Source organism: Pteropus medius, unplaced genomic scaffold, assembly GCF_902729225.1.
Source record: "Pteropus medius unplaced genomic scaffold, Ma_sr-lr_union100, whole genome shotgun sequence".
NCBI lineage: Eukaryota > Metazoa > Chordata > Mammalia > Chiroptera > Pteropodidae > Pteropus > Pteropus medius.
This window is the reverse complement of record NW_024340849.1, coordinates 33,947,094-33,971,351: the sequence shown is the minus strand read 5'-3', so window position 1 is coordinate 33,971,351 and position 24,258 is coordinate 33,947,094.

Genomic DNA, 24,258 nt, shown 5'->3' with positions numbered 1-24,258 from the left:
TTTAACAATTTTTTTAGATCTTCATTTACTTATGAAAGCTAAATAAAATTGTATGCTTTTCTCTTACTAATCTGTCTTTTGTCAGTCTAACCTACAGGGTCCCAGTTGAAGAACCTAAGATGGGTAAAGGAACAAATTTTTCCTCTTTTATATTACTGTATAGTGAGAAAAACTAAGGCTGTGGCATGAGACAGATTTCATTTGAGTCCTGCCTCTTCAGCTTAATAGCTAGCTGTGCTGCTCAAGCTTCCTAATACTTCGATTCCTCAACTGTAAAATGGGGATAGAAGTATGTTCTCCAAGTTGTTGCAATATAAAATTAGCCTTGTATTCAACAGGCAAAGAAGGTCCTTTTTAACTGGCTACTCTTCTCATTTGTGGATTTTTCTTTAGTGAGTAATTGGTATGAGATTACTCAATGACCCATAATACATCCATTGAATTGTTTGTTTTTAGAGTAAAATTAAGATTCAGTTACAGTAGTGCCACGGTAGAATTTTATAGTTTGCTGTGTATAGTTTTCTTATTTTTAAATAGTAGCCTATCCTTAATGATGTGTGTGTGTGTGTGGCGGGGGGGCTGTGAGAGAGAGAGAGAGAGAAGCTGAGCCAAGTGTGAGGTGGTGAGGGCATTGACAGAGAGAGATAACTAAGCATGGTGTCTTTTTCTGTTGTATTTTCTCTATTTAGGAACATAAATACCTAAGAGGGTTCAGGTAAATTATTTATTGAAAAAAAAGAATGCTGCATAATATCCAAAGACATGAATACTTCCTCTCTTTCATAATCACAATGCAGTACAAAGAGCTGTTTCAGAGATGGGGTTAGACGCTTTGAAACCTTTAGCAGCTATTGAAGCCACTTTGAATAAATATACTTTCTAAGTAACAACTCCATGTTAGGCAAATACAGCTTTAAAAGATGCCCCTTGGTATGTCCTATCAACTAAATGGTCGGCCTGATTCTGGATCTGCCACTGCCTCTACCCATCACTAACTCTTTAATCCTCTGCTTATCTGGTTTCACTCACCTCTTTTTTTCCTATTAGTCTCTACCTGTGAATGTTTTTGTCTTTTGACTCATTACTATTGCCTTTTCTTTCACCTACTTGCTCTATCTCCTCACTTACCTATATACACATATGTGTATATTCCCTAAGGAAATGGCTTAGGTCTGTTTTGTTCTGATTTGAAGTTCAGCTTATTCACCTAAATGAATATTTTTAGTTCCTCAGTTACACTGGGCTTTTATCGCTGTTATCTCTGATCCACCAATTCTTCTTCTTTTTTTTTTTTAAATGATACCGCTGTACACTCTATCTGAAAAATTAAAGTCTTATAAAATTTTTTTCTTAACCAATTAGTCCCCAAATACTGCCCAGTTAACTTCTTTCCTTTATACCTGTTGTCTTCCTTTTTAATACTACTGCAATTGGCCTTTTATCATCTTCAGCCTAGACAAGTGCCATATTCGCTCCTTTGACTCTTTGTTTTACACATAGAGCTTCCAAATTTAACACATGTCTTAAATCTATTTCATTCTAAATGAGTTTTACTAATTTACCATAGCTCATGGAGTAAATTTCAAACTCTCAAGCTCTATCACACATCTCCTATGCATTGTGATCTCATACTACTTTCTATAACATACCTTACCCTCTAGCTGAACATTTTCCACAAGTGCCTTACAGTATCTTTTTTGCTATCCTCTCTGAATGAAATACTCTTTTTCTCTCATATCCTACTATAAAGTCATCCATCCTTTATGTATTAACTCTAATGCTGCAAAATTCAACTCATTTTATTTCCATAGCACCTCTTAAAATTTATCTTTTAGAATTTATCATATTCTACCTTGCATAACAGTTTAATAGTAACCTGTATTCTTTTTATCTCTTCTATTAAATTATAAGCTCCTTAGAGATGAAGTCATTTATTTTTATAACAACTAACATCTTTGCTCTACTAATAGTCTTTTTGTTTTGCTTTTTTATTTTAATATACTGAAAACAGGGAAGCAGACTAATTTTTAGCACATAATCATGATATGGTAAGTACCATGCTATATATTTTCAACAAAATTACTCTAAGAATAAGATTATTACATTCATTTTATTGATGGAGAAACTTAGTCTTGGAGTAATTAAGTAACTAGCAGAGAGTCAAATACTCTGTAACTGGAGCAGCCAGTTCTGTCTAATTTCCAAACTCTATCTTCTATTACATTCTACCTTGTTTTATTGTTTTTCTCAGATGTGTTGCAATGATTTGCTTGCATTTCTACATTCTTCAACTGACTTTGAGTTCCAGAAAAGAAGGCTGACATTTAATAGATACACAATACATGCTTGTGAAATTGTGTTTGAAAAGTAAATATAAATTTGCGACACACTGAAAATGGACATTATTGTGAGACCAGGATCTCTTAGGTCATTTTGGTTTTGCTTTTTGTTTAAAATATTTACTAAGAACATCTAAAATTTCTGGTCAGTGAAAAGAGCAAATGATGCATCTACTATTTTCATCTTGCTTTCTCAGAGCCTAGAACTTTGCCATATAAAGTGTGATCCTTAAACCAACATGAGCAACACCTGCTTGTTAGAAATGCTGAATCTTGGTCCCATCTCAGATCTACTGAATCAGAACTTTTACTCTGCAAGAATCTCAGGCGATTATATGCACATTAAACTTTGCAAAGCACTATCTAGGATTGCAAGCTTCTTGAAGGTAAAAGGCATATAAATAAAAAATATTGTGAACTTTACTTTGATTAGTAAATTCCTGGAATGGTGTAGCATGTTTATGAGCAAATGCTGAGGCAGCCAATTATCCATTTCAATACAATCAGAATTAGCAGGCAGCACAGTCTACAATTACTGTCAAGAGACCTTATGGCTCTTTTTTCCCTTGCCCCTGCCCAGGCCATTCCATTAACTGAGCCCTGGGAAACATTTCAATGACAAGTGCAGTAAATGGTTTGATTTCTCTTTTAGTTTATATTTGCAAGCAAAAAAGAAAGGAGGAGGGATAAAAAAAGAACATTACAAACAGCATAATGCAAATGAGGCCCCTTTAAACAGCAAGCAATCAGCATAGGTACATGCCTTATGCTGTAGTCCCAAATGCAATCATTAAACTGCTTTCTCACTAGGGAAAGAGAAGACATTGAGTGCTATTGAACATTGCCAATTTTTATAGTGGATCAGCTTGAAAATATTTAGCACAGATGTTTCTGTAATTGTGACACACTGGGAAAATTCACATGTTCAATAGCCCTCTAACTCTCTCTTCCATCTGTGCACTATGATGGTCCACAGTTACTGCACAGGGCCATTATATGAAACAGTAATGGAGTCTGGCTCAAGACCTAGAGAAAGGTTCCCTTGTACCATCTGTGCAACTCAATTAGCAGGTATAAGCGTGTTTGCCCTTATTTATGTTTTTTGCTATCATATACCTAAAAGGTTGCATATATTTGCTGTACTTGATGGTTGAGCAGAACTTTTCTCACAACCAGGATCTAGAGAGAATGAGTGGAATAGGGAACTGGAAAGTAGAAACCCCACTTTTCTTTCCTTGGCTCCAGCCTTAATTCTAATCAAGGTCAGTAATGGCTGAAAGTTTTTTATGAGCTGCTGGTTGTTTGGTGTGTGCAAAGTAAGCTAACTGACTCATTTAGATTCCCAGTGAGCAGTTGCCCAAGTCACAAGCCATTGGCTCCATGTTTTTTATCTGAGCAAAGAGACCTCCTAGCACAGTGTTCTTTCTGAGCATTCCAGTCTTCAGTGTTCTCGTTCTTTTCTCTCAAATCCAGTATCGCTTCTGAATCTGTGCCACACAGTTTAGCTCCTAATTCCTTCTTCGTTGCTGTCCTTCTTAGACTGTCCCCTGCAAGATTATAAATTTTCTAATGAGAAGGGCCCTTTTTTCCATTGTTCTTTTCATTCTCACTGTTGTCTACAAAGAAGTTCTCAATTTGTGACTCGCTGAAGATAAAATTAATACAAATATTAACTCACGTGGAAATTCTTTTGAGAATGTAGTTGAAATATACTATGGAAGTATAAAGATTGGACTATTCTGTCTTTTGTGATATGCTACATTTCCTCTAGTCTCTAGCCTCTAGTCTCATTGAAATTAAAAATGACTTGCAAAATACCAGTTTATCTGACTTTTCTCTCCTACAACAAACTACAAGGCCAATAGATTTTTAAAACCAATCATTTTAATGTGACCCCAGAACATTTTTAATATGGTATTTTTAACTTGAGCTGTAAACATTTCATATATTTTGCAAGTAATTTGCAGATTGAGTAAGCTATCCTGCCTAGATTGCTCATAAATAGAGGTATGCCTCATTATCATCACAGCCACCTTAGAAGAGCTAAGCCAAATTAAGGAGCTAATTTTATCTTAAACAATGTTTAGCAATTAGAAAGCTTCAGAAAATATCATACTTGAGTTCTGACCTAAAGAGGTAAGAAACATTTCTAATTCTAGGTTATATCTCTCAATGATTATTTTGCTCCACACCACAGATATAAGTCACACATCTACATTATGAGTCATATGTATATTTTTAATGAAAGACTTCTAAAATCCACATAAAAGGGAATTTAACACAAATGGTTCCATTAATTTGAGTGAAATATTATTTTATCTGCTCAGCTATGTACATTGCGAAACTATAGGAATAAACATAGGATTGACCTATTTTTATTTTCAACCATATATTCAATTTTCACTCAGTACATATTAATTGCATATCTGTTATATGTTAGGCACCAAGCCAGAGTGTTTATATACCAATATGAAAAATTAAACATGTGTTAGCTTTCTTATTAAAGCTTGTAATCCACCAGGGATATGGAAAAACACATGGACAACTTAAACATGAGTTGAGTCATTATATGGATAGTTTAAGGTATGATGGAAGCCTATAAAAGTCACCTAACTCTTACTTGTGCAATGAAGGACAGCTTCTCCAAAGATATCTTAGCAGATATCTCAAGGTTAAGTAATCATTTTCCAGAAGTGAAGAGTAAAAGTACTTCACTTCAAAGGAGGAGCATTTATGGAGCTCTAGAGCAAGAGACTTTACATAGAGTAATTATGTGCTAAAATTGGTATTGTATAGCTTCAGATTAGAGCCAACAGATCCATAACCCAAATATAATACACACACAGACCCTGGAATAATCTAAAGGGTAGCAGACTATGCAACCTTAAAATATGCCACTTAGCATAAGGATTATTTTGAGCTGAAGGCAACTGAGAAGAAGTTGATACAAGAAAAGCCCTCTGCCCTTTCCCTATTTGCCTAAAAGCAGGACATAAAACAGTGAAGATGTCTCCCTTCCTCTCTCTACCAGGAAGGTCAGAAATTACTTGTGGAGACTACTTCAGATTGTCCTCATCATTCCAGAGGTGGCACCAGAGGAATCTACATAATGAACCTTGCTAAAAGTAGCCCTTTTCTATTATTAACCTTCTCATAATTTGCCCCTCATAAAAGCTCAAAGTCCTTTATGTTTTGTCTTGCCATTTATCTACAAAATTATTATTGTTTGCTAAGATGCTATATAAACCCACGTTCTGACCACTCCTTTGAGTTACTCATGAATGAGTTTTCCATATTTATGTGTGATGCACATGTTAATAAACCTCTATTTGCTTTCTTCTTGTTTATCTTTTTTTTTTTCAGTCTTTTATAGAACCTAGACAATGAACCTAAGATGGGCTAAAGGGAAAAAGATTCTCTCTCTGTGTCTCTTCCCCTGCCCTCTATCAACATGTGCATTACTAACAATCATCGTGCTATAAAAAATTGTGCAATTAAAATCACAACGCTTTTGGAAAAAAATGGGGTTAGAGGCACAAAATTGAACAATTTCATCAGTGACATTCACAAAAAGATAGAAATCTAATAAAAAATGTAGGCAGTATTGCATGTGTTAAATGATTAAGAAATATATAAAGACAATGAATATGGCACTTTACCTTAAAAAAAAGAGCCGAAGTTTACTTGTGAAAGTGGATATCAGAAGGATTGCAGTTTGTGAGCTATAGTGAAATGCTACAAAGAAAGTTATCTGAAATAGAAAAGAAAATTCTGACACCAGATATGGAGGGGTGTATTAGTTCTTTGCTATCATAAAAATTATCACAGATTTGTCAGTTTCCATGGGTGAGAAGTTGGGACATAGGCTTAGTTGTCTCTCTGCTCCTGGTTTCAAATTCAAGGTGTTGTTGAGGCCATGTTCCTTTCGGGAAGCTCTGGGAAAGAATCTGCCTCCAAGTTCATCCAGTTGTGGTAGAATTTCCTGAGGATATAGATTGAGGTTCCCAATTCCTTGCTAGCTATAAACTGAAGGCTTCCCTTAGCTTCTAGAGGCCTCTCTCTAGTCCTTGTATGTAACCCTCTATATCTCGGGACCAGTAACCATGTGTCAAACTCTTCAAGTGCTTGGAATGTCTCTGACTTTTTCTTCTGCTGCATAACTCTTGACTCCAGCTGGCAAAAATTATCTGCTTTTAAAGACTCATGTGATTAGACAGAGCCCACATGGAGAATATAGGATAATCTTTAGATCAGTGATTAGTAACTTAAAGTATGTTGGCAAAATCTTTTTTTTGTCATGGAATAATATATTTTCAGGTTACAAGGATTAGGTCATGAAACCTTTGGGAATCTATTCTATCTACCATAATGGGTGTAGTTCATAAGATACATGATAGACTGAGGTAGCTGGTAGATGTGCGAAATGTGTGCATTTTGTGTATTCCTACATGAGTTGGTTCAGCTGGGTGACAATTTTTGTGGTCAACTAGTACTTCTCATGGATGAAATCATACATTAAGCTAACATGAAATTTGTATTGTCTATATTCTTAATATGTCAATTGCAACAGACAAACTTGTGTTTTCAAAATAATAACTATAGCAGAGATGATCATATATATTTTAAGGAAAGGGAAATTAAAATTGGCTTTTACACATGTGGGTATAGTGACAGGCTCATAGGCATAGTGGGTCCAGAAATCTGTCTGGTCTGAAAAGTATTTTAACTTTAGGAATCTGGGCTACTTACCACATTTCTCTTGCCTTTAATTTCCTCAGAGGTAAAATAAGGGGTTTGGCCAAACAGTCCCTTCTAAATAAAAAAAATTAACTTGCATAATAAATCTAAATTCTTAGTAAATATCTGAATAACTTATAAACAAGATTTGAAGAAGTGATGGCTACTTTTATATTTGTAGATGAGTAAATCTAGTCAAAGGCTCTAAGTTCATTATCCAATAAAATAACATTTTTATTCCTTTTAAAGTCATAGGAGAATATATTTTTAAATATATTTTGAATGATTACATTTTTTTGCCTCGGAAATGTGAATGAAAAAAAAAAAAAACCTTAAGTGCAAAGGAAGATATAAAAAGGATAGCAGAATCTAAATACTAGCTAGTGATAAAATGTATATTTTTTCTTGTAGAAAAATAAATGGTTCACAGAATGTTGTCCCTTGAGCTAATGCCATAAACACTTGGATGCAGATATTTTGAATCAGATATGATTTTTGGTAGGTATTGTCGAATATTGCATCAGAAAACAGACTGGAGAGTCAGTCACCCCTTTCTTTGTGTCAATTCGTCTGATTGGCCTACAACTGTCAGTTCAGGCTGAGAGATCAGCCTATGATCAAATGCTCAGATAAGGTTGTCTGGTCAAAACTAGAAATGTTATTCCTGGCAATGATGTTTTCATTTAATTAAATTTATTGAACATCTATTGCTTCTTAGGTTTCCTGCTAGGTTGTATAGGGACTTAAATAATCTACAATCTCAGGCCCAATAATTAAGAAACTCCCATCCACAATAGCAAAACTGTTTTTGAATATGCTATCTTCTTTGTATTTCAACCCACAAACAACAGGAATAAGTCAAAAGAAGATGCATTAGAACTTACTAAATTGCAATTTCTAATAGATTCTTTTCTTAATCAACTGTTAATTCTGATGAGCTGCCTGTTACAGCTGACACTGGAACCTTGCTAGCAGATTACATTACTTCATACAACAAATGCGTCATTTTATCCTCCCCTCCTTTCCTGCTCAATGCCTCTCTCTTCACTTTTCTTCCTCTTTGCTACATTTTGAGTTGCATTTTCCTTCTCTGGGTTATCTCAGTGTCTTGTGATCTTTACTTTTAGAGCATGCATTATACTGCAGTATCTTTACTGATTTGCTTTTATAGCTTAGCTACTAGACTGTGAGCTATCGGAGGTCAGGGATTGTATCTTGTATCTCTGTCTCCTCAGCATTTGAAAATGACTAAATTACAGAAAGTGCTCAATCAATATGTGTTTAATAAATGATGTCAACAGTGGTGGCACCAACAATTGAGTGAAATTGAACCCTCTCTGTAGACAAGGCTTAAAGAATTCAATATTTTTAACTGAAAATCACTGTTCACAACATGAGTCCTATAGTTTTAAACTCTTCCAGGCCATGGGCAAATGGTTTCATTAGAGTTGATACAAATGGGAAACAAGTTTATGTATTCTAAACCAATGTGGCCAGTTGACTTTCTCAGATTTCATTCATACATCTGAGTATTTATGTCAAAAGTAGTTATATGGGAAAATGGACACAATTTATGAATATTTAGTGCAACAATAACCATCCAAACAAAACAATGTAATAATCATATTTTAATGTTAATCATACAATAAGTGCTATCAAATTTCAAGGTCAAAATATTTTACCTATTTTTGAAATAAAAAAAATGAAGGACTATATAGCAAACCTGAAATATTTTAGGGTTCTCTTGTTTAGTACTGAAATAAGAACACAATCATATTTCTATATACAGTAAGACATTTTCTTTATAGATTAGAAAACATTTTTAAGTTGAATCTGCTCCATTATTCTATGCCTCTGATTAAATACTAAGATGATTCAGAGCCAAATCAACAACAACAACAAAAATCAGTCTGTGTCACTATGAGCATATGAAAATTTACATAATGATAGGCCTTAGATTTCAAAAGTGATGGTGTCACAAACCTTGACTAAATGGATCTATTTACTTTAAAAATCGTATATATGGAAAGCATTTTGGCTAAAATAGAGAAAATGTTCAAGATAGAGGTCATTAAATGTTTAATAATTTTTTTTTAGTTTCAAGGTTTTTTAACTGTTTATTAGTTGGAACATCTAAATTTTAGTCCCAGCTTTGTTATTGATGACTTACTTAAACTTCTCAAGTAATAGATTTTTTTTTTTTTGGACCACAATCTTTTATTCTCCTTATGTGGAAAATTAAAGAGTTGACAAAATGAGTCCTAAGATCCCTTTCACTTATAACATTTTATTAATTTCTTTTCCTATTATAAAATATTTAAATGTAATTGAATTAAAATGAGTCTCAATCAAATTACATATGTATATGTAAACATATACATGTGTGTATATATATATATATATATATAACAAATGGAAAAATAGCACAAGTATCTCTCTCTCTCTCTCTATATATATATATATATATATATATATATATATATATATATATTTCCACCACTACCCCAAGTCCAGTCTCTCTCTTTCATTCTCCCTCTGCACCCACCCTCACATTCACTTTTGTCCTTAAGTAGTGAGGGGAGCAGAATACATGACCCCAAAATATGTCACTTTGGCACACAGATCGTTTTGAGCTGAAGGCAATCAAGACCTAGCAGATTAAAAAAAAAAATATATATATATATATGTGTGTGTATATGTATATATATGTACACACACACACACACACACACACACACACACACACACACACATAAGTACCTTAAGAATTTCTTTCTTAAGTACCTAAAAGAATTTAGATAGGGGGTCTGGACTAGCAAGAGAGTTAGTACCAGAAATATCTCTTATTCGATGACCTACCTCTATGGCAAGACAAATATCTAATTACCAAACATTGTCCTCTTGCTATTGTCCTCTGAATTACCCTCCCCTTTGAACCTCCAGGCCCTATTCCATTTGTTAGCTCAGGATGGCATATAAGCCTCAATTGCCCTACCTATCTTTGAGTCCCATATCTCTGGGGCCCCATATGTATATATTAAATTAGTTTTCCTCCTGTTAATCTGTCTTATATAAGTTTAATTATTAGACCAGAGAATCTAGAAGGGTAGATTTCTCTACAGTGGGGAAAGAGAAGCCTCCACTCCACAGACTGCGGATGACAGGAGTACTCACTGTGGAGACTCAAGTCTCAGTTAATCAGGGTACCATGTAAAGGTAAATGCTGTAGAAGTATTTTGTAATGGGATTGTGTTCCAGCAGGCACAGTTTAGAGAGCTGAAAGTAAAAATAAAAGGTTGTTCTAGATATGGAGTTGGTGAGAAATGTAATGTCTAAATGAGACGATAAATGATTAAATGGGTTTACATTTTAAGAGACACCTGCAGAGAACAGACATAAAAGACATAACTATAAATACTATTTTAGTGTAATTGAAAGAACAGGGTTTGGAAACTAGGCAAATCCAAACTGAATGCTATTTATTAGCTATATAACACTGGCTAGTTGTTTAACCTTATGAGCCACAGCTTTCTTATTTGTGAAACTGGATCAATTTTAATAGGTCAGGAGAATTCAGTCATATTATACACATAAACACTTAACACAGTACCTATCACATTTTAAATTATTACAAATTTTCTAAAAGCAAATCTTATTATGGTTGCCCTCATAACAGCTAGGTCAGTGCCTTGCAATTTTACTCACTTGTAAAAGAAGGATCTTGGGGACATTATCATTTTTATAAATAAAATCTGATGATTTTCAATTTAGCATGGCTCAATGCTCCTAGTAGTCATCTTTCTGCCAAATATCCCACCTGTTTCTATATTATTTCTCAGTTTGGGACTCATTCCAATACATATGTAAATGAAATTGACTGCTCAAGAAGGAGAAGAGGATCGTTCAATCATTCATTTAGTCATTAGGTATTTCTTGAATGACTACTGTGTGCTCTGTTTTGTATGAAGACACAATAATGTTAACACAAACATTGCTTTCATAGAGCTTAGACTCTAAGGTCAAAGAAAGACAATAATTTCATCATGTATTTTAAATTGACTTTTTTTCTATAAAAGAAAGATGTATAGTGCTTGGAGAATCTGTAGAGAGTTGGTATATTAAGGAAATTAGGGACGGACCCCTGGAGGCTGAGGACATGCTTGAGTTGAGATTTGAAGACTCTTTAGGAATTTACTAGGTAAAGGCAAAAGAGAATTTTTTTAAGAGAGAGCTACATATGAAAAGGTCAAATCTAGGGAAGGACCATGGAATTATACAGAATTGACTTACAAGCAAAGAATCCGAAATTTAGAGAGTGACAGGGGTTAAAAGATCAGAGAGGAACAAAGAGAGAAGTTAGAATAAGAACTGCTTTATCCTAAGAGCATTAGAAAGCTACTGAAACATTTTAATCAGATATGGAGGATTGTATTTCCTGGCTTCATTGTGCAGGGACCCAGGCGGGTGAAAGCAAGTCACTCAGAAGAATACTTAATAGTAGAAACAGCAACCAAAAGATGAGTAGTGCAGATGGAGAAGGACATGGTACCAATCATGGGAATTAGAGATTGAGACCCCTTTGGAAGATCCAGGAAGATGTGCTAAGCAGGCAATTGCACCAGCAAAACTGGACCTCAGAAAATAAGACTGAGATGGTGAGAAAAATGTATGAGTCATCAGTATGTAGGTGGAAGTTGAAGTCCTATGCATGAATAAGAATGAATAATGAGGAGACAAGAGTAGGGAAAGATGAAAAGGAAAAGGGCTGGGACAGTCTTGAGATCTTCTCTCATTTAGAAGCAAGATAGGGGGAGGTAAGACTAAGAGAAAGTGAACAAAGAGGTAGGAGGGAAACCAGAAGAATCTTATGAACTTGCCTATCAATGTCAAATAGCCATTTGGAAACCATTTATGGTTAGGTTTAACCTAATTATTATGAAACCAGTTAAGATGAAAACAGCAAGTCTACTATAGAAATTTCTATATAAAGAAACAACTTACTGGTTGCATTACCCTTATATTTACAACTATCTAGAAAACCTAACTAAACTTAAGAAAGTCCATGTGATTCTTTTTACATAACTAAAAATCTTGACATTGAAGGCAAGATTTGTTAGCAAAACCATATTAACATATTCCTTGTTTATTGTTAACTATACATTTCCCTGCTTTATTGTAAAATGTGTTTCTTTTTATGTATCTATTATTTATTCACTCTTTAGCATATTAGATATAGTAATAGACCTATGAAAAAAATTTTTAGCTTTTAGAAATCTTACACTCTTGGAGGAATTTGACTAAGAAATATATTTTCTATCAATGAATGGGCTAGATTTGATAGAAGACATTTATAAGAAAATACTTTAAGACTACGTAGATATGAGTTTATTTTTAAATCCATCCTCCTCCCCAAGTTTGGCAACTATTAATAATCCCTGCTTGAGTAAATTTTAGTAAATAGTGCTAAATAATGATATTTCTCACTCTGTTTTAAAAATATTTATTATTTGGCATTCTACTCTAAGGAAGTAAATTGTAAACCATTAATACCTTTATTTATTTTGGTGTGTGCTCATATTTTCCCAAATGTAGTCTTTAATCTGGCTTCTATGTCCTTTTACCTTGCTTCCATATATATGTTTTAGTATACTTTATTAATTTCTGGTTGATGTACTTCTTCTAACCTTGTCCTAAAATCAGCGATTTCTTCAAAAATCTCTGGTTCCTCCTTTTGATACTAAAAAACAAACAAACAAACAAACAGACAAAAAACTAAAAAAAACTCTGTTTCCTTTGGTAGGGAATGAAATTTAGAAAACAAAATGTAGATGCTAGGTATGTTTATTCAGGTGCACATCTTTTAAAGGAAATTCTAATGTTAATCTCTCTTCTAGCCCCAGCAAATAAATCAACCAACCAAGAAACAGAACAAACAAAAATGCTAAATCTTAAATTGAGCTGATAGTAAATAGTAGAATTTAGGTAAAAATTCTACTGCCTGCAAATTCTATAGGACATGTGTTATTGTAATTAAGTACATGAAAAAGTTTATCAGGCTTGAACTAATTCTTATAAAGATTAAACTCACTTTCAACTTACATGTAGATAGACTGAAATAGTTAATTGGAATTTCAAGACTTTGAAAATTGAGTTCTTTTTCATTTTAAATGAATTAAACCAATGTTAGATAAATTTAAAATTTTGTTAAACATTAGAAATCATTATTCTAAGAATCTAAGTTTCTGCAGTATGAACTAATTATACCATTTAAAATAGCATGGTTATACACATCTCTTGTTAATAATTATAAGTTCAAGTGGGTATAAAATGTGAATGTGTTTTTACTAAGGCCTGTCTTAGACTCAGATTAACCTTTGTACTAAGATGAGAACATAGCTTGTTCATGAGAGTTAACGAAATCCAAAATCTGTTTATGATTACATACATGTAAAGTTAAAAACACATCTGTTAAAGAGGCATACTTTGTGATAAACTGTCACTCTCTGACTCTTAATATACTCCATTAACCACTTAGCAGTACCTGATATTATTCAATAGATTTGTGTATTTATTGTCTTTCTCCTGCATTAAAATGTGTTTCAGGGGAGATAGGGCTTTTGTTTTGTCTCCAAGCACCTTAATAATGCCTGACTTATAGTAGCTTCTGAATATATAGTTATTTAATTAATGAATCAAACATACACAATACAAGGAATGAAAGTATAGAGTAGACTGCGATATGCTGTTGGAAAGATATGGCATAGGAAACTGTATTATGGAACTTCTGGAAAACCAAAAGGAAATTGATGTGATGGGATGGATGTGTGGAGAGAAATAGGTCAAGATATGAAGTTAGAGACAAATAGGTCAGAATATATATTAAGATAAATTAATACTCAAATTCCTATTTTTATTATATTCTCAAGTGAAGTTTTTCATACAGATAAAAGAATAAAAGTTTCTACTTTTATGTTAGATTGCTTTTTATCTTAAATAAGTAAAGATTTAAACTATAATTAGAAATGTAGTAAAATTAATGTGTGAGCATGAAACCACTAAGGAGTTAAGAGAATTCTAGACCACAAGTAGAGATGAAATTAAAAAAAAAAAAAAAAGACTAACAGGTTATAACATTATGATGCTACTATAGTATGTGGTCTTTTATACATGTAAAGGAATAAAAAGAACAACATTTATATAAATAGCACTATATATATGTATATATATATATACACATATATATGTTCTCATTCAATCTTCACGATGACCCTAATGATGTTGGTTTTTTTATAACCTTTTATAGAGCTTAAATTATTTGTCCATACACACATCTGAACACCACATTTAATTTTAAGGCAGTCATAATTATAGTTTTTTTTCCTCTTATTAAACTTCTTCTTATTTCCAGAAAGCCAATATCTGTATTTCAATGTTTGTGAACATGCTACTGCCTATAACCGGAAGCACTTTTTTTTTCCTGCTTTGTTTGTTTTGTTTTTAATCTGGTGTCATCTGAGAACTACACAGTATAATCAGAGGATCAATGTCTTTTAGAGATTACAAATTAGAAATTGTAGCAGACATCCAAACAAGTCACCTGTAAAAAGAGGAAAAGAGAATAGGAGCATCTGGGTACATAGCCTATGTTCAGAGTCCAGGAAGAGCATACATGAGAGAGATTTCAAAGGAAGCTGCTCAAAATAACAGGTCTGACATTTTATAAGTTGTCTTTGACCTATAAAAAATGGAGCTGAAATAGAACAAATAATGAAGCTAACAGTATCCTAGCATGGGCCATAGAAAGTTTAATCAAAAGAAGGGAGCTGAGTCATTGTGTACAGGATTTTCAGCATTCCTGCCAGCTAAGGGGAAGGAGCTGAGAGGGGGTAAAGATCTGGTTCTGGCTGAGGTTGCCAGGGTGGAATTAAAATGTCCAAATCCTGAGTGTTAGAGAAGGAAGTTACAAGTCTTTTGAGTGTGTGTGAAATTTTCTTCATTAATAAGGCAAACATATGGAAAATTCTTTATTTTTCCCATAAAAAATGACTACATTGCTTCAGAGATACTTAAAGAGATAGAAAACGGAAAACCGTCTTTGTAAAAGTGTCCCTCTTCTTCATACCACTGCTATCCCTTAAATGCCACAAATGCCTCAATTATGGAATTTATCACATTTCATTGCAATTATATATTTATATGTCTTCCTCTGTGTGATAGAATCAACCTCGCCTTACTCATTTTTCCTGAACTCTAAGGCTTAGCAGAGTGCCTAGTACATAGAAAACATTCAATGTGCTTTTGCTCAATCAATGAATTCTATTTACAGTTTGAAAGACATGGCAATTATGCAAGAGGAAAGGTCACTTTTAAAGAAGATGTTGTTCAAATGCTATGAGAATCAAGCACAGAACTGCCATTGTTATTCAGAATATTTGGTATCAGGGAATCCTAATTATTTATTAGAGTGCCAGAAACAGCTTTATATTAACACAATTCAGGGAAAAGTGTGTATAAATATTTTTGTGTTTGCTACCTAGTTCATTAATGGCTGTATCAGAGGAAAGCTCACTAGGTACTTTGTAATGATATTTGGAAGAGAAAGCGTTACACAGTTTTTTTCCTAAAGTACTATTTGAAGGTTATTGAAGTTTTTGCCAAGATTGTAGAGAACATGTTTCCTCTGAAAATATGCAAACACTGGATTGATATTGCTGGAAGCTCTTCTGTGAATGTTGAAAAATTTTATTTTGTCACTGCAAAGAGTAGCATAAAGATTTTGAGTTAAAAAAATTAATTTAAATATCAAGAAATATATTCTGAGATTTGATGCCCGGAGTCATTCTGATTACCTAAAGTTTCATAAATGTATTCTCCAAGTAATGGCATTGTAGCTATATCACGGGGCATTTATTTTTTCCCTGACATATTAGAGTTTTCTTCCTCCCTATCTGTGGGGTAATATATGATATGAACTGTAATTAGAGACATAATTTTTAGCACACTTTCATTCGAACAAACTTCATTTTCACAAAGATTGCAAGATCCTCAACTGGAATATAGAATATTCTTTCTCTGTATATCCATGATGCCCAAGACACACCTTAATCAGGCATTGATTTATCAAATCTTTACTGAGTGTGTGTTCTGAGACAGGCACTATAGAAAATACTGGGGATGAGTGAAGAACAAGGCAGCCAAGGTCTCTGCTTTCATGGTCCTTACTGCCTGGTAGGGAAGAAACGATTCAACAATGCTTTTAATGATGAGAAATGAAAATAAAAGGTGCTGCAGAAGTGTAATCTGTCATATATTTAGCAAGAATCTGATCACATTTTTATCTACAAAATATAGTATACTACTATAGTAGTATCTAAAGCAGCATGGTTTGAATACTTACCCTAATGATTTTATAACTGTGCAAGGCCATAAATAAACTAACATATATGGCCAGGAGACTATCACTGAATGCTCCTGTTTCCACCTTGAACATTGTCAAGTGCAAAAGTTTGGTCTCTTTTCTAACCTAGAGATTTTTTAAATAGTTTCTTCAACTTTGAAAATCCACATCTCCTGTGCTTCTTGTAGGTACCAGTCATAAGGGATAATTTCCATTAAAAAAAAAATCCTGCAGCTACCTAGAAGAGGCATTTAAGTCTAGAAGGGGCTGCAAAGTTCATCTAATCCAAGCTCACTTTAAATGCTTGAGTTCTTTCTACAGTACACCTGCCAAGTGGAGGTAAAGGGGCTCTTTGGATGCCTTCAATCACAGGGAGATTTGTTGCTTCAGAGGCAGCTTGTTCTCCTGCTGTCAACCCTGGTTTAGACATGTATTCTTCTTAGAGCTCAAAAATATTTTTTGGTAATTTCCTCCCATGATTTTTAATGTTATCTCTTAACTCAGGGCTATGTTGAGGGTGTATAGCCCTCTGATTCTCACTCCTTGAGACAGCCTTTTCGTATATGACCCTGTTCCCTTGGGAGGGCAGCAGTGCTGCGAGTAATGACTAGTCAGGAGACCAAAGCATAATTCTTGATATGTGAGGGTTTGGGGGTGGGAGAGGTAGAAAAGTATCTCTGAGAAGTAGGAGGGAAACATGAGGGTGCTAGCCACCTGAGAAAGGTACCTGAAGAATGATGGATGAATGGAGACAGAGCCCACTAGTTGCGAAGTTTAAATGCATACTTGCCTGACTTCACAGTTTGTCTAAGACTATATGTAAAATTCATCATGTTAAAGTGATATTTTACTTCATGACATTGTGAATTTTTATGTCTCTTCTTTCAATAAGAAAACTGCAAACACTATTAAAGCTCAAGATAAAATCAATATAATTTGAAGGTGGCTACAATGCCAATGTACCATCAAGGAAAAAAATAGAGATTAAGGAAGTAGACTCTGGAATCAGACTACCTTGGTTCAAATTCAAAATCTACTATATAAGTTGTTGGATCTGTGGGTCTCAATCTCCTCATTCATAAAAGAGGGATAATGAAAGGATTTATTTCATTATATAGTAGTAAGAGAGTAGTAGTAAGTGAGTTAATATATTTACTGTGTATTTATTTATTTTTTCTTTCAACATTATTGTGTGACTTATAATCCAGGTGTTGAGGCTAGTACTGAACCATTTAAAGGAAGCTGAAATTTAAATTTGTTTTTGAATATTAGAATAAATGGTATTACACTGTGCTCCTCTATGATATTCTCCATGGTTAATATTTTCAATAACTTTATATTAAGACACAGATTTGGGGAATGAAGTCAACTGGCTTTAGAATTCATGACAGATTAATATAGTCAACAGACCATTCACTGCTTCACCAAGGTACCAACACATTTTAGTTAGGAAGAGAACATGAATAAGATTTTGTCACTGAATTTTGTGATTGTCATGGGTTTTTTTTTTTTTTTTTGCTGTTTACTACACTCTTTACTTGAAAAATAGATCCCTAAAAGAAACTTGCTTTTAATATTCCATTTTTCATAAGAAGGTATGTCAAATATTTTTCAAGAAAACAAATCTAAAGCTGAACCTAAATTGATTGAAATACATAAAATAAATGAACAGTATTTACCTTGTGTTACTAAGATTATTTATTTCAATTGCAGCGAGGTTCTCTCTTGCAAACAATCTTTCTGGATTTGAATGACCTCTGTGAAGAGGAAAATAAATCTACAAATTCAGTTTATATCCTTAGCTTCTCCAGTACATACCATGTTTCATGAATAGATCAGCATTAATGCCTATTGGTTTTGTTTTCTTAACAAAGAAGTCAAGGACAAAATATCCTTTTATTGGTATTTCTATTGTGTTAGACTGAATAACTATAATATTTGTGATTTAGAATGTCACTAAATATTTTAAATTTTTCAATGGCAACAAACTCTATTGATTATTATTTTTTTAATAAGAAAACATGTTTAGCAGGCCGTTCTCTAAGTATGTTTTCAAGTAGTAAGAATAATTGGATACTTGCTAAGTTTTGCAAAGATATGTGAAAAATGAGAAAATGTGATCAAATAAAAAGCTGTACATTTTTACATTTATGCGTGGCTTTAAACTAAAGAAAGGGTAATCGTCATGTCAGCGCTAAAGAAGAGGCCAATGGTCCTTGCTCTTACACCTCAACTAAGATCCAGAAAACGACAGTAAATTGTGCCTTACTGTCCTCAGTCCATAACATAGACATTTGATCTCGTGTTAGAAAAGAACTCAAATATATGAACTAGGGAAGAGAAACTTATATTTGGATATGAATGCTACGTAAAATAAAAAATCAGTTACACCTTACAATATTTTTATATGACAGATTGTTATTGTTTTGGAGTGCTTTCCCAACTCATTTTGGAAGGTTGTCTTGTAGTCTTTTTCCTTTCACATAGTCAAGCCTCATTGTACCTTATTATCAGCACCCATGGTCTCCTACTCATGCATAACTGTGCCACTTGATTTCAACCTAAGATATCTTCAACATAGAACTTTTTATGGAACTGGAAGACCTTTGCAAAATCATCCATTTCAACCATAACATGAGTCAGCTGAGCTCCATGAGGACAATGTATTATGATGGGTTGGGGCATGGGTAATATAATGGTTGCAAACCTTCAATTCTTTTGACTAGACATTTGACTTGGGCGAGATTACTTTTATAGCTCAGAAGGACTCCTTACTTTCCTTATTTATCTAATAATCCCCCAGATAGAACCACTCAATTGTGAGGAGTAAATGAGGAAAAGTGTATATAACAAGGCAGTGTGTTTCATTACCAAGTCAAGTTTGGGGAGAGGCATCTTCAAATAGATTTAATCTAATCCCACATTGGTCATATGTTGGAGTCCTCACTTCCCTTCAGAGAACCACCTCTCTGAATATACATGCCCTGAGTGATTAATGCAGAGTCATTCAATGGAAGGAGCTGGATGGAGATCTGAAAAAAATTTCCAGGCTTAGATAAATGTTCACCTGCCAGATAATCTATTAGCAATGTGTTGGTCAATGTTCACACATTGTCTCAACAGATAGTAGGGAAAAGGAGAGCTTGTTACTGACTTAGCTTGCAAGTGACTTACAACTGGCTCCTTTGTGCTGGTGAAAGACAGTGGCTCTCTAATTGATACCCAGGGTCTCTCATTCATATGCTGCTCCTCTTTCCCATTCTTCAACCCATGAATTTTTTATCTAGTCCAAGAGCTCTCTCTTTCTCTCACATACGCACATGCACAGTCTATGGGGACACACTGTAATTTTTTTTCTCTCATTATTTGGCTTTAGAAGATAAATTTAAGTATCTTGTTGTGTTTATTTTCTATTTTCACCATGTAGCAGGAACTATTAATTGCTTACACAATATCTATTCTCTACTTGTTTCTTATGTTGGAACTCCAATAAGATTCAGGGGAACAGTTTTCCCAGTTAAAACACTTATCTCACCTGTTCAGATTCCCTTGTGCCTAGAAGTGGCTTTATGTCTCAAATATGGCCAATAAGATATAAGTAGAAATTAAGTTAGTGGGGCTTCCAGATAAGTTATCATTTTCCTGATTTTAAAAACAGACCAATTTGGCAAGGCTATCGCACATCATTCTCCCTTTCCTCCTGCCTTGGGCACTAATATGATGCCTGCATGTGGAGCGCCCATCGCCTTACTATGAGGACGAACAAATAATAGGATAGTATAACACAAAGCTAAAATGAATCTTGGTTTTTGACAACTTTTTTGAGGAACTGTGTCATCTTGGGACTGTATATGTCGAGACTTCTTGTTAGATGATAAAAAAAAGAAACACTAGGTATTTGTAAACTCTAACCGATATCTATAGCAATCTTCTTTTATAAAATATAAAAAGAGCCATGCTCAGGCATCTGGGTCAAGGAAGTCGCGGAAAGAATGGGGACTTTCCCAAAGTACAAGAAGTACTTCTATAACAGAAGTAGCATTATTACAAATTATACTTTGAAATATTGTCCTGTCATACATGTAAATTGCCTAGAACAGTGCCTATGACACAGTGATGATTTTACAAATTGAAGTTAATTGATTATTTTAGAAGCAGGTTGAGGATTAGAAAACTTATGTTTCCTGACTCCAGTTTCATTATACCACTATGTGCATCAGTAATTCAGGAAGCAGTGAGAACATAAAACCAGTAAATCACTGTATGAGTGTAACATCTATCCCTTGGGAAATGTGTAGAGCATAGCTTATCAAATTGGAAAACAATCTAAAACTTTCTATGGGAACTTTATTTTCCTCTCTTAAAGGATTCAGTGACTTTTTGTTGTTGTTTTCCAGCCATAAATCTGTCAGTGTGATGAAGTCAATGGACTCTAGAATAATTCTTCTAAATATATAAAATAACATGCATAGAATTTAATAAAATCAAAGAAGTAAAATTCAGTTATAAAACATCTGTGATCCAGAAGTTTTTGAAACAATCTTTCCTAGAGTTGTAATACTCATGGCCTGACACTTTTGGAAAAGGTATTTCTGTTAATAATGAATGGTTGTAATTGTGGCATACTACATTCCTAAAGAAGAAAAACAATCTGCTGTTAAACCTGGGGATGGCCCTTTGGTCAGCACTTCTGAGATAAAAAGCTAAAGAACTTTTATAACTACCAATAGTAAGATAGATTTTCCTAAGCCCTCACAAGTGAGTGGACATACATACATATACACAAATAAAAATAAAGTAGTATGTGAAGCTGATACCAAGGTCATCACCAGGTGCCTCAAAGTTCTCAAAATGTAGCCAGCAGATGGAGCACTGCAAAATTATGTGATAATGAATCAAGATGTCTGTGTAGAGTGAGACCTCCTGAGTTGCCAGATGGAACAGGTCTTCTGAATGAATAGTGGAAGTAGGATTAACAGGCTTGAGGAAACAGCAGGAAAAAAGAGATTATCCAATGTGGGAGAGGGGAAAACACAAAAAATCATTCATGAATGTGTTCCTGTGTACCCAATTTTTGTCAATTGCAAATGAGAACAAAGGGCTTTCTAAGTGAAGGAATTGGCATCGGGTAAAATATAACTTAACTACATATTACCTAAAGTTATTTATACAAAGAGATAGATTTATAATACTTATCATTTCTCTTAATATGGATTACCTTATGCACAATATACAATTCTAAGTCACTGAAAGCAAAATCAAGCACTTTTTCTATGTCATGGATGTATTACCTAATAAATGACTGATGGGTTGTGTTGAGTTCCTGATTAGTTCTTTTATGCTTTCTTGACAGTGAAGAAACCCAAAATTCATAGAGAGAGTAAAACACTCCCCTTCAAAGAAATGTTTTTCCTCTTCTTCTTTTACCCCAGCGTTATTTAAGCCACAATTAGACTAGCTGAACTGAAATATGTCAGAATATTTTTATATTTTAAGATATGTACATATTCCTAAGAGGAAAATCTGTAAGAAATGATTTGTGCAGCAGTACTTTATAATAACCATGAAACTTAGCAATTTCCTTATGACCCAGGGACCAATGTGATGCATAGCTTTCAACCCACTCAGACTCCTTGGTGCCTGGGGAAACACCACATTCCATCTTTAACTGTGGCTGTAAATTTAATTCTAGCTGGGAGCTGACCCTACTTCTACTTCCTTTCTATTTCATTTGTATGGCTTCCAGAATCCAGTCCTGAAAGTCAGTCCTGGATAGTTGCTTTCACAGCTCATCCTTTTCAGTTTTGTTTTTGTTTTGTTTTGTTTTTGTTTGTTTCTTGGTAATATTTTGGCCAAGGATTAAACAAGTGTAAACTTCAGAGACCAGTCCAGCCAGCCCAGATGTGGGTCAATGGAGATCAGGATATAGCAGCGTCCAGAACTATCCTGTTGGCATTTCTGTGTCCAATTTTATAGGAACATATGCCCACATCCGATTATACAGGGCTTTGATCTTGAGTTTGCCTTGTGACGTAAAAACATTGTATAACTGTGAGAGAATGTCTGACTACATTCCTCCGAGTTTGTCATACCTTGCCTTTGATAATACTGAGTTTTTAAGTGGATTCAAGGTGGTAGTGTAAAAAGTAGCTTTGGTAGGTTAAAATTATTATGGCGTGTGCTATATCTTTCTAATCATTTGGGAAGTTTCTTTTAAGTAAAACTGGATCAATCTAAAATTTCAGTTCTATACTGTCATACTAAGTTCCTTTCAACTTTAAACAATATGTAAATTTATCTGTTTTCTATATGTGTTCAAAGTAGAAAGATTTTTTCTTATTTATTAAATAGCATTGATACATTTTAACTAACATATACGAATACGGGTTAATTAGTAAAACACCGAATATTATATACTACCTATAAATCAACATGCATTAACAATAAAATTGTGTTTTCTTACAGAAGAATAATATTGTTTATTTAAACTGTGAGTAGTAAAGGAACTATCCTTATACAAACACACACACGAAAATGAGGAAATAACCCCCAGGTTACAATTAAATATCTATGAAATGTGAGTTTTTTACAACAGGCATGCTCAATATAGCAATAACATTTACAAATTGTTACCAGTATTTTAAACAAACTTTAGTTCAAAGCTTTCTGCTACATTTAGACACTATTAAAAACACTGATGTTTAGTTTTTATTAATACTTCAAATCCAAAAGGCATTACTGAGATTCTGCAAAGTATGTTTACATCACTATGCCATATTTGTGCTAAAACTTTATGAAAAATGCACATGAGAATAGACATATACAATCACTTTAAAGGTATTTGAAACTAAAATGAACAAAATTTTTCAGATAGTATATGTAGAAAAGAATCAGAAATATTCTAGTCAGTCTGATTCTTTAAAACTTCAACAAACGTAATTGAGCAACAACTACTCGTTGGGCTCTATAATGAATAAAAAAGACAATCTCTAGCCTTCATGCATTCATGGTCTAGTGGAATAAACCATTATAGGAGGAAATGAAAAAATATATTGTTTTAAGTGCTATATTGGAGGTTTTTATGTGGTCTTAAAGGAGGAGCATTAGAGTGAATAGACTGAGGATGGTGTTGAGAGAGAAGATGAGAGAAGAAACCAATACTGAAATAAATTAAAGATTTAGAAGAGTGTATAGTTCATGAAGTAAGGTGCCACTGATGATTGAAAGAACATTTGAATAAGAAAATAAATAGTGGAGGCTACATCTTTCATTTTATATGTTTAAAAATAAGACAGCAGGCCCAAAATGGAGTCACTTATGCTGAGCCCCACATCACTAAACCAAGACTTAACTATAGTTTCTGCATCTTCTGAAATAAAATCTTAAACCAGTCAGTAAGGAGTCACCTGATCAGCATTAGTTAGGTAATCTGCCTGATAGACCCCTGCCATTTTATAAAGTAACCTTGCAATGACCAACCCGATTTTTTGGCTGGTATAACTTCCTTGCTTCTGCTCCCTTCTGGCTATGTGAGTTTTTTTTTGTACAGCTCTTTAGAGCTCCCTTCTATCTGCTAGGTTGGATGTTGCCAGATTTGAATTAATTTTTGCTCAAAAGACATTCGTAAAATTTTTTAAATGCTTCAATTTATATTTTGAACACAAAAAACTGACCTTGGAAATAGTAGTTCACCCTTGAGACTTCTCATGTGTAAATTAAAGTTAATATCAACCATTTGTTGTAAGAATCAAAGAAGATAATTAATAGAAGTTGACTAACAGAAAT